Raw genomic sequence first — 23,025 nt, forward strand, 5'->3', positions numbered from 1 at the left:
AATTGCTCAGAGAAATTGAGCGTGTCATTGAGACCCTCATAGCACCCCCACATTGTCCTCCAAGACCACTTGGTCTGTTTGGATGCACCTTTAGTATGACACGTGCGTTACTTTACTTTGTAGCAGAGTAATTTATCTACTAGACTAATTGCCTCTATTAAGTAGAGACCAAGGCTTCCAAGATAATTTGCAGTAAGATTAATTTCTGGGTTGTTCTTGCTGATGTAAGTTTATCTCCCTTTATTTCCTAAGAAGGTACCCAGGGCTTTTTAATATGGCGACTAACATCGTTATCACTGGCTTCTGTGTTACAGGGACCAAAAAGCCAATGCCACCAGACCCCAGAAGACAATCACTGAGGAGGCCGTGGTGACAGGTGACAGAAAGCCTCACCTGCACAGGTGAGAGATAAGATTTTCAGGGATGGAGGACACCCAGGGCTGGAGATGAATAGAATCTTCTAGACAGGGTTGGGGGAAGGAGATCTCTTGGAAATGAGTGGGTTCTGCAGGTTGTGTAAGTGATAAGGCCTACCCCCTAAGCTCCCAGGAGAGACCCTGAGGAGAGGGAAGGTTCTCGGTTACTGAGAGATGCTGGACATGAGCTGAGTAGCTATTTTTCGTGCCCTGGTTTGGCAGAGGACAGCAGAACTGTCTACCTTCAGAGGACAATGGGCATGCTGACTGTAATTTATGGGGACTAGAGGCCAAAGTTCCTTTCCAGAACGCTGGACTGCTTTAGACCCTGGGACTCTGATAGGTCCCTAAGATGAAAAAGCAACAGCAGCCTCTCGCCAAACATGTCATGATAGAGATTCGATTTTGCACTTGGCTCAACCAGGGAGGGTTTAGCGCAGACTGAATTGGATTTAAAACAAATAAAAAAGAATTTTGTAATGACCCTAGAAGAAAATAACAAAGCAAAAGGCTGTCCCTAACATCCTCCTCTTTTCTCAGCCCTACCTTCATGGTCACACTGCTTCTCTGGCTCATTAACGCTACCTCCGTCTATCTCTGGGTTCTGTCTCAGCGCCCTGGACCAACTCAAGTTTGGTGATGTATTAGGAGGACTGGATTCGACCTGAAGTGAAGGTTTATTCTACAAAGATTCATGGCAAGAGCAGCGGGAAAAGGAAACACATTGGGTGGAGGCCAAAGATGTCAGACAGAGGCTTCTGAGTTTTTCTCCCTCTGTGGCCACACAGTGTATGATCCTTTTCTAGATGTTTGTAGAAGGTCTTTGCCCAGGGAAACCCATTCCTACCTTGGGATCTGAAGCTTTTATGGAGGGGCTGGTCCCATAGGCATATACGTCTATGCTAACTAGCCATGGTAAGCAAAACTCGAGACCCCAACAATGAAACCAGATACATCACGACTCTTGCTCAGTGGTCCTGATCAGCATTCTCCTGCACCCAGGTGCACACAACATCATAATCAGTAGCATAAAGGACAACAGGAGTTGCCCAAAAGTCAGACTGGGTTCTGGGCTTCTCTAGAGAAGTCCTCCAATTCAAGCTCAGTCCCCCAGGTACCCCTTTTCCCTCACATTTTGTTCTCATCTCAGAGGACAGCTTATGCCTGTAGCTTTTGGGACCTTCTTCCCACTTCCTTTCCCATTTCCTTTGATTTCGGTGTTCTAAAATTTTAGCTTTTTCCTAAAATTTCTCTTTCCTGTTCCCTCCCATAATTACTTTTTTTTTTTTTTTGAGAGCCAATAGATTGCCTCTCACTCTAGGGATTTACAACATAGATGTGGCTGCTGCCTGCAAAGGGGCGTAATATAGGGGTGCCCATGACCTTTGGAGTGGGCCAGGCCCCAGCACCAGGAAACCTAAAAGCCAAGAATACTTGAGAATTTTCCAGCCTCTCGCTCAGAAATTCCCTTTTATGTGGTGAGATCTCTTTAAAAGGGACCTCAAAAATAATTTTAAAAGTCTTGCTAGCAATCTCTGAAATCTAGTCAACGAAATGGATCCAAACTATAAAGCTTACAAACAGAACAAATTTCTTTTCGGGTGGTAGGAAGGGAAGATAAGGCAGTGTACTTAGAGCATCAGTGTGTCACGAACTTGGCCCTATTGCATAATCCCAATGAAAATTATTCGAAGTATGCTTACCATTCGTCCCTGAGGTTCAAGGCAAATAGAACAATCTCTGGTCCCAATTTGGCTTGTTTTTCTGGGGAGAAAAAAAGAAAAGAAAAAAGAGAAGTAAGAACAGATAATAAAAACCTTATTAACTTCAGGAGGATGTTCTGTAACTATATTTTCCTACCATCACTACTTCACCCTTCTCTAGCCCCAAACATATTCCAACTCATTGCATTTGAATCTCGATCTTTCTAAACCAACCACTGTAGCATTTTTATTTGAGAATACATATTTTTACTTTAGTTAACTTACAACCTCTCCTAGATGAGAATTGTTTATACAAAATCATTACAGTTTTTTTTCCCATCTAAATCCTAGACTTCCAAGACACGAAATCACAAAGATTCCTCTTGCCCGCTGTAACCTGCTCATTGATCAGGTGCTCAGTGGAGTGGGCCTCAGTGGGCCTTCTTGCAATGAAACTGCCTTCACCATCATCAGACAGTTACAGAAAATGTATTTAAAAATATATATATATATATTTTATTGATTTTTTACAGAGAGGAAGGGAGAAGGATAGAGAGTCAGAAACACTGATGAGAGAGAACCATCGATCAGCTGCCTCCTGCACACCCCCTACTGGGGATGTGCCCGCAACCAAGGTACATGCCCTTGACTGGGATCGAACCTTGGACCCTTCAGTTCGCAGGCTGACGCTCTATCCACTGAGCCACAATGGTTAGGGCATTTTGACTTCTTAAATCAAAACAGCCCTTTGTGTTAAGTATCCCCTTTACCCCTGTTTTTATCGAATGAAAACAGGAGCCTCCGAGAGGCAAAGTAAATTGCCTCATACTTGTCAAGGAAGGAAGAAAAACAGCATCTATTAAATCCTGCTCCTTGCCAGGTAATGACTTAGAGACTTCTGCAAACAGTAGCTGCTCATTCCTTATAGCAGCTATGTCAACCTGTGTATATGTGTGTGTGTGTGTGCGCGCGCGCGTGTAAGAATTTTTAAAACACGCAGAACCTGACTATTTAGTCAGGGGCATTGACCTCTCTTTCCTTAGATTGTCAAAGAAAAAAAATAATAACAGCCAACACAACAATAGCCGTCCGGTATGAGCAAATCCAAATTATACCTGTTTTGTGGGTGGTGTGCGCGTGCGCCGTAGAATGTTAGTAATTATGTTATGTGTGCCGTGAGATGAAAAATGTTGAAAATCACCGCCTCACAGTAAATCTAGTAGATGGATTCTTTTAGCCCCAGCTTCTTATCAAAGAATGTCAGCCACTTGCTCAAAGCCACGGGCTAGCAAACCAGAACGCTAGCTGGAAATGACAAGGGTGCCCAGAGGGGCGGTGGGGTGTGGAGGGAGGGGGTCCTTGGGAAGTGGGGTGGGGGAGGGAATCTCAGTCTGGGCTCCTCTCCTCATCGCCTAAGACTGCCTGTTGCCTGGGCCCAGGGCAGAGTCCTTGCTGAGAGCTAACCTTCCCTCCATGGCCTACAGGCTAGCTAAGCCATTTGGGGGTCATAGACCCAGCCCTTCAATATTCGTGCTTTCTGTCGATTATCTGGGTCCAACTCAACATTGTTCACCAGTGCTGAAACCGGTGTGGCTCAATGGATAGAGCGTCGGCCTACGGTCTCAAAGGTCCCGGGTTCGATTCTGGTCAAGGGCATGAACCTTAGTTACGAGCACATCCCCAGTGGGGGGTGTGCAGGAAGCAGCTGATGGATGTTTCTCTCTCATCAATGTTTCTAACTCTCTTTCCCCCTTCCTTTCTGTAAAAAAAAATCAATAAAAACATATTTTAAAAAAATTGTTCACCAGCTGCCCATCCTGGTATTTCCGTTACAATGCGGAGGTGCTTTATTTTACTTCCTAATGCAAAGTGTGTTTTCTCCAAAGACACACTTGTCAGGAGCCAGCAGCCTGCTCCTTCCTCAGAGCAGGGAGAGTAGCTCCAAACAGGTGGGTAGGGCAGGGAGGACGGCTTAGGAGTCTGGTTTGTCCTGCTTAGCTGAGAGGGACTAAGGTTCACGGTCACCCGGCCAGGAGCATGCCTGGCCCTGCAGCTGGGCCTGCATTTGTGTGGTTTTGGGGGGGGCAGGGGACAGTGAGCTGCAGTGGCCCAGCTCAGGATTAAGCTCTGTGAGTGCACCCCAAGACTGTGCACCCCAAGGATGGGGCTGTCTTTGGTCAGCCAATGAAGAAGACATCATTGCTCCCTGTGTTCCTTGGAGACTGTAATGTGGTTGGTTCTCCAGGAACAGACAAACCCAAGCCACCACCCAAGTTGACCCGTGACTGTTACCGCGATCCTAAAGCAAGCTGTAGCAGTGGTCAGCAAACTGCGGCTCGAGAGCCACATGGGGCTCTCTGGCCCCTTGAGTGTTTAGCAAAGGCCAGCTTAGGAGTACCCTAATTAAGTGAATCACAAGGTACCTACCTAGATAGTTTAAGTTGAAAAAATGTGGCTCTCCAAAGAAATTTCCATCGTTGTACTGTTGATATTTGGCTCTGTTGACTAATGAGTTTGCTGACCACTGAGCTATAGGAAACGCACAGGGCATGTGTCTAAACCTTAAGCAGAGGTGTGGACGATAATGAAGGACTGACTGTGTGACTTGCTGAGCCATGGTGCATGCATCCTGCTGTTCTTAATCCCCTGGGGTGTTTTGAAAAACCCTTGCTCCAGCGGAAAGACCACTGAGGAGTGTTGGAGTCTGTGTTCAGGGTATGGCTTTCAGACAGAGCAGACCTTGACCATGTCCCCTGTTCTCTGTGTGTGTTTGTTCTTTGTCATCTGCTGCATGTCCTATGCTTTCAGTCCACTCCTCCTGCCAGGAAGCTGGTCCAGGCCTCATCCCCACATAACAACCATCTTCTGGAGAACCTCCTAGCAGGTCTCCCCGTTTTTCAGTTCCTGTCACCATAAGTCAGGGATGGGGAACCTTTTTCTTGCCAAGGGCCATTGGCCATTTATAACATCATTCCCGGCCATGCAGAAGTATCAACTTATACATTAGCCTGCTGTACTTGGTCCAACATTTAATGACCTCGCCCCTGATGCCTTGGCAGGGACAGACCAAATGATGTATCGGGCCATACATGGCCCTCAGGCCGGATGTTCCCCACCCCCGCCTTAGGTAATACTGCTGCACACATCCTTCCTGGAATGGATGAAGGACAAGATGACCTAGGATCTAAGCTGTCTGATATTAGGAAGCAAATTATTATTATTTAAAAAATATATATTTTATTGATTTTTTTACAGAGAGGAAGGGAGAGGGATAGAGAGTTAGAAACATCGATGAGAGAGAATCATCGATCAGCTGCCTCTTGCACACCCCCTACTGGGGATGTGCCTGCACCAAGGTACATGCCCTTGACTGGAATCGAACCTGGGACCCTTCAGTCCTCAGGCTGATGCTCTATCCACTGAGCCAAACCGCTTTCAGCAGGAAGCAAATTATTTTGATATTTCATATAGATACTTCGGAACTTCTATGAAATTTGGGAGCCAGTGAAGACATTATAACATTGTGTTCACAGGGCTCTGAAATTTATATTCCAGCCATGCTTAGTGGGCTGAACATCAGACCCATATATTTCCGAATATCTCCCTTGACTGTTCGCTTGCTGAGCTCAACTGTATTTAAAGAACCCACGCATAAATCTCCAACACGGCAGGTCCCGGTGCTCCGTTCCTTAATCCTGTTTTCTTCCTCTGGTCTTCGATCCCCGTTAATGGTGTCACCACTCACTCTGTCCTCTGAACATCAAAATCAATCACGGGTCCTCTCTTCCTTTCATCCCATAGAATCCACGGACCGATGAGCCCTATTGATCCCGCCTCAGGCCTGGGCCTGCAATTCGGTCTTTCTCCTGTGGCTGATTTTCCATTATGGCTTCTTCATCTTACACCTGCATTATTTTATGAGTATCCTGACTGACTTCTCTTGACTTGTGTTCTCCCTTCTAGCTCAGTCTTCACTAAGTTGCCAACATTAATTTGCTTCTAAAGAGCATTCCCGAGAACCTCATGGCCTAGAAAAAAATGTCTAGGAAAACGTGCTCCAAAGCACAAGGAAGGGAGAGTACGGGGGGAGGAGGGGCAGATAAGGGAACAGCTCCTTTCTCCCCTCCTTCCTACCTGTGTATCTGCAGATGTGCTGTGTGACCATATAGATCTATGTCTTTGCCCAGGATCAGACACACTATCTCACAGTGTATTAAGTCTGATGCTTGTAGAATTGTGCCATTTTCTTCTAGCTCCTATTAAAAAAATATATATACAATTGATTTTTTTAACAGAGAGGAAGGGAGAGAGATAGAGAGTTAGAAACATTGATGAGAGAGAAACATCTATCAGCTGCCTCCTGCACACCCCCTACTGGGGGTGTGCCTGCAACCAAGGTACATGCCCTTGACTGGAATCGAACCTGGGACCTTTCAGTCCACAGCCCAACCCTCTATCCATTGAGCTCAACTGGTTTCAGCTCTTCTAGCTCCTCTTATGCACAAAGACACACTGAAGTTCAGACCCTTTCAACACCCTAGATTTCCGGGTAGCAAATGCAGTAGGTACATGTGAGTGAGCCATAGTGTACCTCTACAGAGGGGATCACTCGTCCCCAGCCCTTCTCCGTGAGCACATGCAGAAAACAAAAGGAGGGCATCTGGGGTTTGTTTATACTGGCTCTGGGATCGACCGCCTGGGAAGTATGCACATTATTAGCCAATAATGACTAATAACCGCCTTATTACTCATATAGCATAATCACAGGACATACTCTGAGGCCCGCACACTATTTGCTTGTTTGGCTGCCTGCACCACAATCTCATGTCTGCCCCGTATAGAATCTCCCATAGAAGAACTGTTAGCTGGCTGGACTACACTATATTTAAAGAGCCGTCGATTCTATGAATTCTTTGCTCTTAATTTGTAGTTAAGTTCCCAATGAAACCCCCTGTGTTTTATTGAATCACGTTAAATGGCAAGGACTGTTGAGTTAGAGAAAAAAAATAGTAACGTGACTGTGTGGGACGCAGACTGTGGTTTGTACTGAACCTATTAGAGAAGGAGGTGGAGATGCTTGGAATCACAGAGCAGAAGTCAGTAAGTATTTGGCGAAGGCTTGCTGTTTGCCTGAGCATTGTGGAAATCTAAAAAAAGTTATATAATACAGTTATGCCTATAAGTATTGAGAACACGGGTAATCCTTGAATAATGTGGGGGTTAGGGTTACCAATAGATCTATCTATCTATCTATCTATCTATCTATCTATCTATCTTTCAATCATCTATCTATCTATCATCTATCTATCAATCTGTCTCTCTATCTGTCTATTTATGTATTGATGAGTCTTTCTACCTAGCCTTTGTAGAAACAGTATCTACATCATCTCAGATGATGGGCTTTTAGAGTGAAAGCATTCCTATCAGTGGGCACAGTTGTAACCCCATAGAACGGGGAAAAGGGAGAACTGGATTCTAAATCCCTGGAATACAAGATGAGCAGGGGAAATCGTGAGGGTGATTGGAAAATGGCATTAGAGGTGGCAGAGGCCCAGAAACAGAGAAAGCAAAGAAAGAATGGCAATATCCAACTCAGGGCCAAGGAACACCAATTGCCAGTCCCCTGAATGCACAGAGGAACCCCGGTGCCCATGGCATGACGGTGGGGTGGGCTTGATAGGAACCTTCGACAGGTTCTAACATAGTGGCTTGAGGAGGATGAAGGGAAAACACACCCTGCCAATATGATGCTCAGCCCAGACTCCAACCTCTTATCCCTTTTAATTTTAAGAGAAAGTCTATTATTGAAACCAGCGGGAAAGACTTTTTCCAGAGCATCCGAGTTGCCCGCCAGGGAACATGCTTTTTTGGTTGGTTGGTTGGTTGGTTGGTTGGTTTGAGAAGGTGCAGGGTGAAACATTGGTGACCGTGTCTCCCAGCAATCCTGCCCCAACTTGGCTTTGACCCCCCAGTGACACACATCTAATTCTTTTCCTTGTTCTCTAGCTCCCATTGCTCCTCTCCTATCACTCAAGCAGGAGAGGTTTCTTTTGGGGAGCACATAGTGTCACGGGCATTTCCTTGACCTGCCGAATAAGGGAAAGCTACCCTTTCCTATTGCATGGGCCCTCTCAATCCCACCTCCCTGGAATGATGCCATCGTCTTGGGGTAACTTCCGGGGCCATGGCGATGCGTTTCCAGGCAAGATGAGTGCATATCCCACTCTGCCTGGTGGTATCTCGTCTTTCAGTGTGGTTAGCAGTCAGCAGGGCCTCGCTGTGTGAGACTGCATTGCATCTGTTTTCCTTCGTGGCCACCTAAGGCAAGGCAATATTTCCATCCCGGGGCCCAGGCTAGCCAGCCAATGGGGGAAGTGAGAACAAGCTGGGATCTGCTGGCTGAATCATCCCGCAGCTGTCTGCACCACCTCACAGGCAGACCTGGCTAGCCTCATGATGAACCATGATGTTGGAAGGAGGGGAATCCAGCTGGGTGAGTCAGTCCCAGGTGGGCTCTGCAGGCAGCAGCATTGGGTGCTTTCCCCTCTGGACCACACATGGAACACTCCGTCTGGAAGTCCTTAGGAGATCATCAGCCCAGGATACCCTAAGGTCATCTTTGAACGGTGACCTGATCCCAGAACATCATCTGACTCTCATATGACTCTCCCAAACTACACGTGTATGGTTGACACCAAAATTTAAGCAGATGCACAATCTTCTCACCATCGCGGTGTTTGGAATAGTCTCTAAACATACTCATGAGTTCCTGCCGAGCTTCACGCCAACTGTGCTCAGCTGTTGATGGCAGCCTCCAGCTAGGCTTTGCTTTCCCAGCTTGTTCCCATGTAAGCCAGGCTTAAAGGGCCAGCTCCTTTTCCACACCCTTGACACAACACGCATCTTACTCCGGGCATTCAGAGGGGCCCCTCCATGTGGGGTCAGAGGCTACAGACCACATGCCCACACCTGAGCTCCGGTGACTACTGTGTGTCCCATCCATCAGCTGGCACTTCCTTTCAGTAGGAGACCAGGGAATCAGCACTGCACACTGGCCCACCGGCCCTCTTGGCATTGCCCTGTGATATTGACCATCCCAGGGCTGTGGTACAAATAACTTGGCAAGCATTCCTTCGAAGTCAGCAATGACCATGAGGAAATTGCAAAAGCGTTCAAAGCAATGCGAGCAAGACTGCTTTGGGGCCATCCTCTCTCTCTCTCTCTCTCTCTCTCTCTCTCTCTCTCTCTCTCTAGTTGTTTAATACAGATTTTCAAGCTCTACTTTAGAACTATGCGTTTACTTTAATAAACTCTTGAGGTGATTCTGTTGTGCCAGCCAGGTCTGTAACCACTGATCTAAAATACTTTCCTTGGTTTTAATCTGTACAAGTATATTTGAATGGGACTGCAGGTACCAACTCGGGCCTGCAATCCTCTGTTTTATTCCATCGGCTGGGTTGACCATCTATCTCTTTGTCTCATGGTTGTGAGTCAGGCACGGAGGAAAGTGCTGGCGGTATGGTCCTCCCTCCCACTCTCATAGGCTGGCCATTGGTGGACGAGGTGACCAGATATTTGAGCTTGTAAAAGCAAGCCTCCAGTCCTCACCTAGACCATGACTTATCCACAACAGAAAAGTACTTGCCGTCAATTATTTCCGAACATCAAGAATTTATTAAGGCTTTAACATCCTTGGATGTTAAAATTATATTTGCAAAGAATTCTGCATAGAAAAACTGTGCATAGTCAATACGTATGGTATAGTGTTAGCTGAAAAAATGGTGCTCAACGTTGCATGCAAAATACGTTAAATGCGTAGAACAGGTGTGGAAATACAATGGAAGTAGAGCCACTAAAATATTAACTGGTTTTCTATGAGGCGAGGGAATCTTTTATATTTTTAACTCGTGTTTTCTGGTTTTACAACAATTTCTACAATGATTGTATTAATAGCTTTTACGTTAAAATATCCGAGGCTATTTAGCAGATTCTACATGGGTGTTATGAGGATAAAATGAGATCATAAGTGGCAGGCAGCTGAAGAACATGTGGCTGATGGCTGTTGTTCTAAACAGCGATTACCCGGCTTTAAGGGAGGCAGTAATACAATATTAATTTTGAAATGATCCAGGAATAGACTGAACCATCTCCATAGGCAAGTGCTAAGTGTACGCCAGATTATCGCATCACCCTCCTCTTCCGCCTTAAATGATGATGTCAATTTTTAGGACACCGTGGGGGGGGGGAGGAGGGAGGGAAGGGTACATCTCAGGCCCCTGATGCCCATCAGTCTACTTCGCATGGTCCCCGAATCGGTCCGCGGTGAGCGTGAAGGTATTGCGCCCAGTGAATGATTGTACAGCAAGGATCCCCCGCCCTCACTGGTCCATCCCTGACTTCGGTGACTGACCCCTCTGTGCCCTGGGCAGCAGGGTCCCCACCTTCCTCTGTGCCTCCCTCTGCTGGGTGTGCACCTGTGACGAGCATGGCCACTTTGGGAGATGACATTTGCCCCCGGGGCCAGGTGCTCGGCTCTTAATCTCGCTTCCTCTTCTTACATGTCTCCCGAGGGGGCATCCTTCCAGCCCCTAAATATAAACTACGGCGTCTTAAAATACATGCCCTCTGCTGCCAGGGCTTTCCGCTTTCACCCAGGTGGCATTACCCAAACGTCTATTAATAAAGAGAAGGCCAAGTGGCCAGACATGGCTCTCCACCCTCCTTGCGAGGGGGAGGGGAGGAGGTGCCAAGGCTCAGCGTGTGCTGAGATGAGTTGCCCCTTTGCTTTGCTCTGCGAAACAGCCCATACCACTCTGGCAGGTGGCATACTAGCCCTGAGGAACACACGTGCTTGGTTTTCGTCACGATGCAGCAGCCTTGATGATCAACTTGGCACCTCTAGAAAGAGTTCCAGAGAGACGGATCAAGCTCGTTGGGATGAGCAGGAAGAGCCCATCAGCCTAGCCAGGCCCCAGCTCGCCTGCCATTTCTGATTTTCACCATCCATCACAGTACCAACCCTTCCTAGTATCCGCAAGATGCCAACGCCGGACGGATCCAGTGGCCAAGACAGTCTTGTGTCCTCACTCTGGCCTTGACCCACGGAACACAGGGAGTAGAACTTGATCCTCATCCTCACTCATCTCTGGCCATCCCGTCCAAGAACCTGTAAACACACCCTGCTTACTCCAACCCTAAGAATAGCCGTGCCGTATTGAGAGCTTACGAGGGGCCAGGCCCTTCCATCATGGATGACTAAGCTTCACAACACTTCTGAGAGATGCCCATTCTTCTTTTCAACAGATGCAGAGACAACACTCAGAGAGGTTGAATAACGTGCCCCTGTCACGTGTCCTGACACAGTAGAGTCTGAGTTCAAACACAGACCCACTATTCTCCTCCACCAGTGCACTCCCTTCAAATTCCAGTGTGCTGTTTGTAGGTAGTCAGAATACAATTCAGTAACTTCCTGTTGCCCAAGGGCAGAAGGCTGGGGTTCAAGGGTGTGCTCTGCTTGCTTGCCCCAGGCTCACGCTTAGGTGCCCTCAGTGACCCCTTCTGAAATCGAGAAGGACCCAAATGTTCCCTGAGCCACCCTGATGGGGATTAGCCTCTTGGGAACTTGGGACATCAAGCAGGCCACTTAAAAGGGGAATAGAGACTGTGCAGTATCATTTTATACAGGAGTCTACAAAGGCTGAAGGAATTTGGTTCTAATATTAACAGCTCAAGGTGTCTTCTTGCCAGGAAGGGCGACAAATGTCCTTCCCGAGCTAGCACATGGCCTTGGCGTCTAAGTTTATGGAAGGAAAAGATCCTACCAAGAGATGCAACAGCCATGGCTCATGGAAACTCTACAAGCAAGGACCACCTCCTGTAAAATGAATGATTGGTACCTGTTCAAGGAGGAGGGCAAGGCCCAGCCCAGGCTTCCCTTCTATCTCCTTTAAGATGAACTCACTACTCCCCGGATCCAGGGGTCCTCCTACCCTGAGCATCCTTATTTCTCCACTGGGTGCTCATACTCACAGATGTGCAAAGTCTGAAGACGTCAGCTCTCAGTGCACACACTGACTCCTCCTCCTGAAGAATTCAGAACTTCAGATCCTCTCTGAAATGGCCAACACAGAGAAGAAAGCAAGTCACCCTTCATGACCCAGCAGGATGGAGTCATCATGGAGCACCATCGGGGATCCGGAGTTAGGATGTGAAATCGGGGTTATTCCATCCATCTTCCCAGAAGACATGCTTCCCACAGGGACATGGGGGTGGAGAAAGCCCCAGTGGGGACAGAGGTGCCACCCTCAGTCTGTGCCCCCCCTCCCCCACTGTTGGGATGTGAGGAGTAAATGAAGACTGAGCATGTCGCTTCTGAAAGGCTGCCAAGGTCTGTGTCATCTGTGGTGTTCTAGCTTGTTCTGTTTCATCCACATCGACGCTCCCTCCATGGGTCTTGTAAAACAGGGGTTCTGTGCACACCTCCCTCCCAAGCTGGGCAGGCCAGCTCCACGGCATTCAATCAGTCGTGACCCAAGCTGATTCTGCTTACAAACGACTTGCAATTAGCATGCAGCAACATGGGCTAAGGGTTCCAAATGGATCAGTTCAATCGCTGCCTTGTGAAGAAATTGTTTCCCATGGGTCTCATTTTTCTTTCTTTCTTCTTCTTCTTCTTTTTTTTTTTTTTTGGTCCTTTTTGTTGGGAATTTTTTTTTTTTTTTTTTCTGTAAAAGATGACTCCTCTGCAAAACTATGAAATGATCTAATTAAAATACTGGGCTTATGGAAATTTAAAAAAAATTCTTCTCTGTCTGACAGTCATTATCCACCAGATTTTGAATCATGAAGCTCACCTTCTCACCCCGACATCTTCCTACCGGGAGAAGGCACCCACCACAGGTTATTATGACCTGAAAGTGTGTATATGTAGCCCAAGGATGAAAAAAATATAGCCTCGGGGCCGGGTTTAGGGTCCTGAAAGTAATCATAGGGTGGAAACAATGAGCATTAAAAGATATCATATATATAAATGGTTAGGGCAAAAGTAGGTTTACAGTTATTCCAATGGGAAATAGTACAATTAATAATAATAATATAATAATAAACTCTTTTGTGTACTCAGAGCCTGTGTTATACAATTGCAGAATAACCATTTTCCTAAGCATGTAAGTTATAAAGCACTCCTGATATTTCTCTCCCTCCCTCTCTCTCTCTCTCTCTCTCTCTCTCTCTCTCTCTCTCTCTCTCACACACACACACACACACACACACACACACAGCCTTGTCTTAGTCTTTGAAAAACTTGAGCACAACTCTGATGCCTCTATGTCCGGGTTGTGTTAGTAGCATCCTAGAGAGAGTAGACTGTGCCTGGCATTAGTAAAGTTCAAAGTTCATCCTTGTCTGTGCACTCTCCGCCCGGCCCCTCCCCCCGCCTCGTTTGTTTGGGGGAGCATCTGTCCATGCCCACCACTCTCAAAAATGCTGAAATACCCACGTGGGGATTTCTAATACAGTACGGGCGCGCTCTCTGTCTTTGGGGAGTTTAATGGCTTCACCATAAACAGCAGATTCAATATTCAGGAGGCAGTGCAATGGAAGGCAGGAGTGAGTGTGGGAGCAGGCAGCTGAGCTAGATGAACTTGGAGCTGGTGAGCTTCGTGGTGGCTGAAGTGGGTCGTGGAGTCATGAGAAGGATGAAGACAGCCCAGGAGGCTTCTGCTCACACAGACACAGCAGAATGGGTTCCAGGACTAGGTGATACCACAGATTCAATGAAAGGAGGGCAACACCAGGTACCTAAGGTACCTAAGCTCCTGTCTCCAGGTCAGACAACGTCAGGGTGCCCAGACAGGACACTGGGTTGAAGATGAGACTATGCGGACTCCCACTCTGTTCTCCAGGAGGAAGAATTCGCCTGTGTCACTGTCCATTTAAACAGGAACATCACACCTGTTCATCCTCCCGGGCAGGGGATTCCTTCGTGCAGAGCTGGCAATGAGAACCCTCGCGTCCTCAGAGGACCACGTTCGATGGCCATTCTCCACTTGTATGGCGTTGGGTTCAGACACGTCATGAAGATCTATGAAAAGTGTACAACACTGCTGCTACCATTAAATGAAGGAACGTCAAACTGAAGAGTGAGCAGCAGGGGAGAATGGAGAAATGATACATCTGCTAAGCGTTTGAGTCCACGTCGCATTGGAAGACAAATAGAAAACATCTGACTGTGAACATCCATGGCCCAGGAGCGGGCCCGACAAGCACTGCTTCGAACCATCGCAGAATCAGAGCTGTCTGCCCCCTATGATTAGTGGTTTTATCAATGGGTCACCTATCTAACAGCTCCTAGAGGCACATGTGCACTCAGCGGGTATGAGCATGTCAACGAAGTAGGAAAGTCGTCAATCTGAAGGTTCATCATTAAACATCAGCAGCCACTGCTTCCCAAACACAGCCCCCCAGAGAGTCTAACTTTTAATCCCAGCTTTAAATTGCAGGTAGTTTGCAGGTGTAATTGCCTCGTAATTGCCTGAACACACATAGCAGCAAGGTGTGCTTCCAAGTCATTGGCCATGCGATAAATAGCCCCCTGATTCCCATCCTTCCCAGCTAGCTGTCTTGATGGGGGGGCTGAACGTGTCTGACACCTTTCTCTTCAATGTCTCCTTGGAACTCACGTCTACCTGTGTTCTTTCCGAAGGGCGTTCTAACCACGCCTAAAGTCGTTTCATTGGCTCCTCTGCTCTGTAGACCTCAAGTAAACTTGACGTAAGCAAGTCTATGAAATGGTCTGTCAACATTCTGAGGCTTGTGCACTCATTTATCAGTAGTCCATTCATCAGGAGAGACCTAAGCTAAGCAGAGTGCTGAGTAGGCGATGTCTGTCTGTGTCATTGTGACTTTAGCATGACTGGTGCTTCAAGGAGACTTTATTTGGGCTGTCTCGTTAGGGCCAGACGGAAGCAAGTCATTGAGTAAGGACTAGTCAGATGGGAACACATTAGAATTTTTCACTTCCTGTGCTGTTGAATGTGACTGATGGACTATGTGTGTTTGATGGTGAATTGTTTCTTGCCAGCGAAACCCGCTGCCTCTGGGGCATCAACATGTAGGCTTGCCCTTGAACATGAGCGGCATATGGTCTTTACAATTAGGTTAAGGCTTGGGGGAAAATGGAATAATGGAATGAAAAGCTCAGAGAACGGTTTTAAGTTTCTGCCTTTTGCAATTTGCAAGATAACTTACTTTTATTCATTAAATCACAGCTTCTCTATCTAGGACAGTGGTTGGCAAATTGTGGCTCATGAGCCACATGCGGCTCTTTGGCCCCTTGAGTGTGGCTCTTCCACAAAATACCACAGCCTGGGTGAGTCTATTTTGAAGAAGTGGCGTTAGAAGAAGTTTAAGTTAAAAAATGTGGCTCTCCAAAGAAATTTCAATTGTTGTACTGTTGATATTTGGCTCTGTAGACTAATGAGTTTGCTGACCACGGATCTAGGAGATGATGGGTTTGAAAAAGACCAGTGGTTTCCATAGGATAATATTTGTGAAGTCCTGGGGTATATATCCTACAAGGGGTCTGCTCCTTTCTTACCTGCCCCAGCAGGCCAGCTCTGCTTTCATCTGTCTGGCATATTGGGCCTTCGAGGTGGATTATTGTTAATTAAAAAGAAAATGTCTTGAAATTGGGTTGGAACACCAGTGGACTAGATCACATGGTCACTCTGGGTTGTTCTTACCTCCTTTGGAGCTTGAACTCATGTGCCTAAGTTTGTGAGGCCCAGAGAGCAGGTGCTATAAGAGAGGGAGAGGAAGAAGGAAAAGAGAAAGGGAGGAGGAGGAGGAGGAGGAAGAAAAGGAGAAGGATGAGGAGGAAGAGAAGGAAGAGGAGGAGGAGGAAAAGGAGAATAATAATGAGGAGGAGGAGGAGGAGGAGGAGGAGGAGGAAGAAGAGGAGGAGGAGGAAAAGGAGAAGAATAATGAGGAGGAGGAGGAGGAGGAGGAGGAGGAGGAGGAGGAGAAGGAAAGGAGAAGAAAGAGGAGGAGGAGAAAGAGAAGAAGGAGGAGGAGGAGAAAGAGAAGAAGGAGGAGAAGAAGGAGAAAGAGAAGAAGGAGGAGAAGGAGGAGAAGGAGGAGGAGGAGGAAGAAGAAGAGAAGGAGAAGGAGGAGGAAGAGGAGGAGAAGAAGAAGGAGGAGGAGAAAAAGAAAAAGAAGGAAGAGGAAAAGAAGAAGGAGGAGGAAAAGAAGGAGGAGGAGGAGGAAGAAGAAGAGAGAAGAAGCTCTTGGTCTCCTCCCTATAGTCACCCTCCAAGTACACAGATTCATCCTGGCCAGAGTGCAGCCCCACCAAGGTCAGCTTGGCTGCACTGCAGAGTCCAGGGATAGGAAGCCTAGAGCTTAGCTTGTTGGTACCCCCTTTGGCTCCCATGTGTCATGGTCAGGACCTGGAAATGGTCCCTCGGGAGCCAGGTAACCCTAGACTCATACTTGAACTCCAGTGGCAGATTAATCACCAGGTCCTATAGGAAGCAGAGAAGCCAGAAGGCCTATTCCTACCCTCTCCATACGGTAGCAGCGGGCACTGCTCACACACCATCTCTGAGAGACCGAGGCCGAGGTCAGAGACCTCTGAGAGCCCAGCATGCGACAGAGACATTTACGAAAGAGGCTGATTCCATGAGCAGACACAACTAGGTTGGACGCTGGTAGGGCTCTAGCTTAGTCCTCTTCTGACCCATCGGCGAGCCCGCAGGAAAAAAAAAAAACACACAAAACTTATAGTTCTAGACAAAATAAGGAGCTGTGTACTGGGTGTCCATGCCCGTGTCATAGCTGAATGAAATTTGAGATGTCACTGAAGTTAGGCGTTGACAGTCCGCGGAGTATGGAGGACTCCAGTGTTGCTTGCCCTCTCCCTCCTGGATCTGCACCTCCATCTCAGAAAGGACTTGCTGTTGCTCTTTCCCAAGGTGGTTGTGCGGGGTGTATGGTATTGGCTGCCCCCCAAACAAGGGGCAGCATTCCCCAGAGCTATCCCTTCTGCACGGAGGTCACCATGGCTCACATACACTCAGTGGCTTTGGGGGCCCTCGCTCAGCGCCTGGCCCGCAGACAGACAGCTGCTTTTCCCTTCTTACAAACAACAGCTCGGACTAGACCGGACATGACAGGTCATTCTCCTCCTTTTGGGACTTGATGTCCTGCCAGGACCTGAAGAGACGCGGCCTCCTCGCACGTGGGTATCCCCCATGCTCCCAGCCTCCCACACCCCCCAGGAACCTGTCTGCACCCACCTCAGTGCCAGCCTTCGTTCTTCGGCACTGTGTTCCTCACAGGTCGATGTGACGGTAAACACCAAGTCACAGCCAGGGGGTAAGTGCTGGAGGAAGCCATGTGGCAAGAAAATGACCTCATGGGCCACGGCTGCCAAGGGGAGCCATTAGACATCACAGCTGACGGGTGACACAGCAGGGAGAAAGAGGCACAGTGAGCCTTTGAAGACCATCTTGGAGAAGGAGCCGCCCTCTGTGGCCCCACAAGGCCAGGATGTGGGGGCCCATCCCATCCCAGGCCCACCCCCTGCTCACTGAGTGGTCCTGATGGGAGAGAACCTGCCTTCACAGAGGATGCTGTGCTGGCGGCGAGGGTGGGAGGGGGTGGGCCACTGGAATACACATTCGGGGGTTCTTTATGTTATCTGAGATGCCCCAAAGAAATGGCCTTAAAAAGAGGAAAAGGAAGGTGAGTCGCTAGGGTAGACTGTGTCAGAGAGAGAGAGAGAGAGAGAGAGAGAGAGAGAGAGAGAGAGAGAGAGAGAGAGAGAGAGAGCGAACAAGGAATATTACACATGGAGTTCGCATCTTGACAGAGGAAGAGAAGAAAGCTTAGTGACTATACAGTGAGGACCGTATCCCATTCTATACAGTTGCAAGACAATTGCATTATGCAGTACTAGACGCAGTCCTACTGGGTGCATTCACACAGGGCCCATCTCACACTAGGTCCAGTTTAGCTTCTTCTCAAAGTACTAGCTAATGTAATTTGATTAGAGAAAACAATCATAGCCTAATGGTTATGAAAAAAAGAAATATTATGCAGGAGACATAAGAATATGCTTGGGAAATCCTAGAGAGTTCATGATAAAATAACCCAATAAAATAATTCAGCAAGATAGTAGGTCGACATAAAAATGTTAATAACATTAACACATAGATGTACCCAGTAGAGGATAGAAGGAATGAGATAGCTGAATTTACAGTTAAGAGAAAAGGGATACAATAAAATAGTAATAAAGTGGTATCTCATTAAAAATATGTGTGCACATAAACTTGTACATGTTTGTAGCATCTTCATTCATCCGATGCCCATCCACTTGTTTTATAGATGAACAGATTATGGCTTATTCATACAATGAGATGCTACTCAGCAATAACAAGGAATGAATGACTTGTGCAATAGGCACGGATGAATCTCTGAAGTATTTTGCTAAATGAAAGACGATAGACGACATGACTACTTCCTGTTTGATTACATCTCCATAAAATCCTAGCGAAGCAAAGCTAAGGTGACCAAAAGATCAGTGGACCCCAGAGGCCATGGCTCGGGGGAGGGGATTCATTGCTAATGAGCATTTAACAAAAAGGGAACTGTTTTATAACTTGATTGTAGGGGTGGTTACATTACTATATGCACGTGCTAAAAGCTCATGGAATTATCTATCCAAAATTAGTGGTTTTTAGTATGCATAAAGTATACCTTGAGAAAGCCGATTTAAAAAAATAATCTGACTCTTTGAGTAGCTTGCTTTCTATTTTTAAAAAATATATTACATTGATTTTTTACAGAGAGGAAGGGGGAGGGATAGAGAGTTAGAAACATCGATGAGAGAGAAACATCGATCAGCTGCCTCTTGCACACCCCCTACTGGAAATGTGCCCACAACCAAGGTACATGCCCTTAACCAGAATCGAATCCGGGACCCTTCAGTCTGCAGGCTGATGCTCTACCCACTGAGCCAAACCAGTTTCGGCTAGCTTGCTTTCTAGAAGTCCCCCAGAAAACCACCCAAGGACCCTAGAGTGATGCTAACATGGATAAGGAGTTCCTTTTTGCAAAATAGCCTTGTAGAGAGTAAGGATATAAACTAGATGTTTTCAGGCAGAAAACTTGGGAAGTCACCAGCTCATTTCTCCTGGACTTACAGATTTGGAATTTCTCAGCGTCCCCAGTAAAGCTCAATTAATGGAGAAAGTAGCAAACAGCATGCAACCACCCTCCTCACATTACCACCTACTGTTTCCTCCATTTATCTTCCTCCTCTCTGCCAGATGAACTTCTGCTGTTCATTCACTCAGCAAACATTTGCTCATGCCTGCTGTTTCACAGACTAACATGTCAAGTCCTCCATGGAGCTTTCCACAGCTTCCCTAATGAGGGTTAGTCACTGGCTTTCCTTGGCATCTTATTCACGCCCCTGTGACACCTCTCGCCTATGCAGCCATGACACCACTCTCTCCTTGTCTGCCCTATAGACTCATGTGCTTCTGCTTGAGGGAGACCAGTCTTACCCACCTTGGACCACCAGTGCCTAGTGCTCTTCGGATGTTGACTGATGACAAATGAGTAATGAATGTAAACAGAGAGGGAAAATGTAAACATAGGAGTTCTTACTGCCTAGGGAGGAGGCAGCATGGCTTTGTGGTCAAGGGCACAGGCTTTGAAAGCTGACCACCTTGGTTCCATCCTGGCTCTTAGATGGAGTGGTGGTGGGTACCCACCAGGCAAGGTCTGTACCTAAGGCTATCACTGTGGTACCCACATTGTGGCATTACTGTGAGGCTTAGATGAAAGAATCCAAAGTATTGCGAAGATTGTCAGTCATATATGTAGTATGTGCTCAGTAAATGGTAACTATCATTGCTCATCCCACTTCCCCTGTGAATTGGACGGTTTGGGGTAAAATGTCTGTGCACTTTGGTGGGGGGAGTTAGGGTGTGAGGAACAGAGAGAAATTTAGATTTCATTCCTAGTGAGAAGCAGAGAGGATATATATGCTAATAGATTCTATGCTTGTCCTCGTTCTTCCCAGCTAGAGTCAAGCTACATACACCTCCCCTGTTACTCCCTCGCCTTATAAGGACTCTGGGCAACAAAAAAGATGCTATAATCTAGCCACATAGAGCAAAGCAGGGATAATCTAGCCCAGTGGTTGGCAAACTGCGGCTCGCGAGCCACACGCGGCTCTTTGGTCTCTTGAGTTTTTAGCAAAGGCCAGCTTAGGAGTACCCTAATTGTGTGAATAACAATGTACCTACCAATAGTTTAAGTTTAAAAAAACGTGGCTCTCCAAAGAAATTTCAATCGTTGTTATTTTTCTCTGTTGACTAATGAGTTTGTGGACCACTGATTGAAGTAATCTGAAATTTTGCCCAGCTTCTTCATAGAGTTTTAAAAAGTGCTGAACAGCCCTGGCCAGGTAGCTCAGTTGGTTAGATCACTGTCCTGATACATCAAGGTGGCAGGATCTGTTCTGGCCAGAGCACATACAAGAGTCAGCCAATGAATGCATAGAAATCTAGGACAACAAATCAATGTTTTTCTCTCTCCCCTTCTCTCTCTCCTCTCCTTTCCTCTCCCCCCATTCCTCTATCTAAAATCAATCAATAAATACAAATAGTTTTAAAAAGTGCTGAACAAGCTTTCTCTAAGGATCCCTCTGACACCCACCTCAGCCCTTTGCTCACGTCCAACATTGATAGTGTCTAGTCCCAGAATGAGCCATTGAGAACGTCCACACAAACATGGGAAACCATTTGTCTTGATCCTGGATGTGAGAGGAGGAGTCAAAAACACAAACTGCTGCCCCAATGCATGATGGGAGCGCCTGAGGAGCAGTGCCCAGGTACAGGAGGCCGGGAGGAGATGCAGGGAGAGGCGTCATCTGCAGAGCAGCACGCAGGGGAATTTGGAGAACTCTGGGGAAGCAGAGCCCAGACTTGTTCATATCTGCCCACCTGCCTGCTTTTCTTTCCCCAGATCTCTGGCTTTCCCTGAATTTCCCAGGATTGGATTTTCAGTTTCCCTTCGTCATCGACTTCTCCTCTCCCTCTCTCTCTCTTTTTAATGAACCGAGACTGGCCTTGGTGGGACAGTGACAGAAGTTTCATCCAGTGCGTCTCAAGGTTTGGTGTTCTGGAGTCAGGTGCTGACCAGTCTCCTGTTGGCCCTGCGTGCCTACTCACCACCTTCTCCATCCTGCCCTGTGACCTTAGGGCTGACCTGGGTGTCTCTTGGCTCTGGCTTCCTGTGAGGTTCAGCCAATCCCGGCAGGAGACAGGACGAGGTGTGTCCTCACCTGGCACCCTCCCTGTGGGGCCAACAAGGGCTGACTGATCCCTCCATCAAGGATGTCTTGTCTATTGGCCGTCCCCAGGCAGCCCCTCTCCTGCAGGTTGCAATCACCCCTCTCTCTCCATGCCCTTCAAACCTGACCCAACGTAGTTATAAGACAGAGCACTGTATTTTAGGTTCCCTCTCACTCTGGCTACCTCTTTGGAAATGGCCCCTTTATGAAACTCCCCTAGAATTATCCTCACTCGAGTGTGTGGTCAGTGTCCTACAGGGACCCTGACAGCACATATCCACGGTTTACGACTCAGCTTCCTTGCCATGGAGGGTAGACAATGTGGATGACGAGTAGGTGGGGGGAGAGGGTGGTTAACAAGCACCCGATTCTGGCTCCAATGGTCCCGCAATGACTTTGAGAGAGACTGGGCCAGATTCCGACCATCGAACTGGACCCGGTCCAGAGTTAGTCAAATAGTAAGGAGAATGCAGCCCTCTTGGTTCCCATTGTTCCCAGCGCCTCTTCTGAGAAAGTCTGCATTTTTATGAGATCATAATGAGCTAAGCTGGGAAAGGCAGGGGGATTTCTAAACCGGCTCTGGCCAATGTGGGAGGGCTCCGGGAACCAGAAAGAGAGAACTGGAGGATCAGCATTATGTGACAGTTTCTCAACACCTCATTGATTTATGCTGGCATGGACTACCTGAGAGCCTAGGGCGGCCGAAGTTTGTTTGTATTGATTGCACCATCACTAGTAAGGTCGGAGATGCAATAGATGGCAGAGGCCCAGACACGAAATGGAAAGAATGGGGTTCATGCAGACCAGCCATACATGCATCTAGTCCAACCCAGCAGGTGTTAATTGCACAGCGTTCCAAGGAGACACTCGGCCAAGGAGCAAACCCAGGAAACGGGTGAACAGGTATCAGGAAAACACGAGTGAGGACCAGCCTGGCAGGCGGGGAACATCCAAAACCTCCCTGAATCTTGAAGTGGCATGGACGCAACCATTTCCGAAGCCTATCCTGATTTGGACACTACAGGTGCATTCTGGGAAGGCGGCTCTTTCAGATCTTTAATGTTTGGTTAGCTACCAGGGTGGACAGCAGAAGAATGATGCTTCTTCTGGGAGCTCTCACCTCTTCTTGCTTCTCCAGGAGCTTCTTAGAACAGGAGCTCAGAGAGTAGAAGGGGGCTGAAACCGGTTTGGCTCAATGGATAGAGCGTTGGCTTGGGGACTGAAGGGTCCTGGGTTCGATTCCTGTCAAGGGCATGTACCTTGGTTGCGGGCATATCCCCAGTAGGGGGTGTGCAAGAGGCAGCTGATCGATGACTCTCTCTCCCGTCCTCTCTGTACAAAATCAATAAAACATATTAAAAAAAAGAAAAAGAAAAAAAAGAAAGAAAGTAGAAGGGGCTGCACCCTAGTGTTGGCCCTAAAAGTCTCCAAGCAAGAAGCCCATCATGGATGTCCTTGCGAGAGGACAGAATCTGAATCCTGCTCTTGCCAAATCATAGGCCAGAAAACAGTCCCCCTGCCCCCAATAAATGAGCGTGTC

The 23,025-nt window shown here is 47.4% G+C and overlaps 1 protein-coding gene across 1 annotated transcript in view; it reads left to right on the forward strand.

Annotated features, from left to right (window-relative positions):
- The first annotated feature begins 338 nt into the window (after positions 1-338).
- Positions 339-23,025, forward strand: part of DUSP10 (dual specificity phosphatase 10) — a 94,464-nt gene continuing 71,777 nt past the window's right edge. Inside the window, exon 1 of the mRNA XM_045587102.1 lies at positions 339-401. The gene's annotated coding sequence lies outside the window, so the exon portion shown is untranslated. The remainder of the gene's footprint in view (positions 402-23,025) is intronic.

The sequence above is a fragment of the Pipistrellus kuhlii genome, unplaced genomic scaffold, assembly GCF_014108245.1.
Source record: "Pipistrellus kuhlii isolate mPipKuh1 unplaced genomic scaffold, mPipKuh1.p scaffold_m20_p_25, whole genome shotgun sequence".
Taxonomy (NCBI): Eukaryota; Metazoa; Chordata; class Mammalia; order Chiroptera; family Vespertilionidae; genus Pipistrellus; species Pipistrellus kuhlii.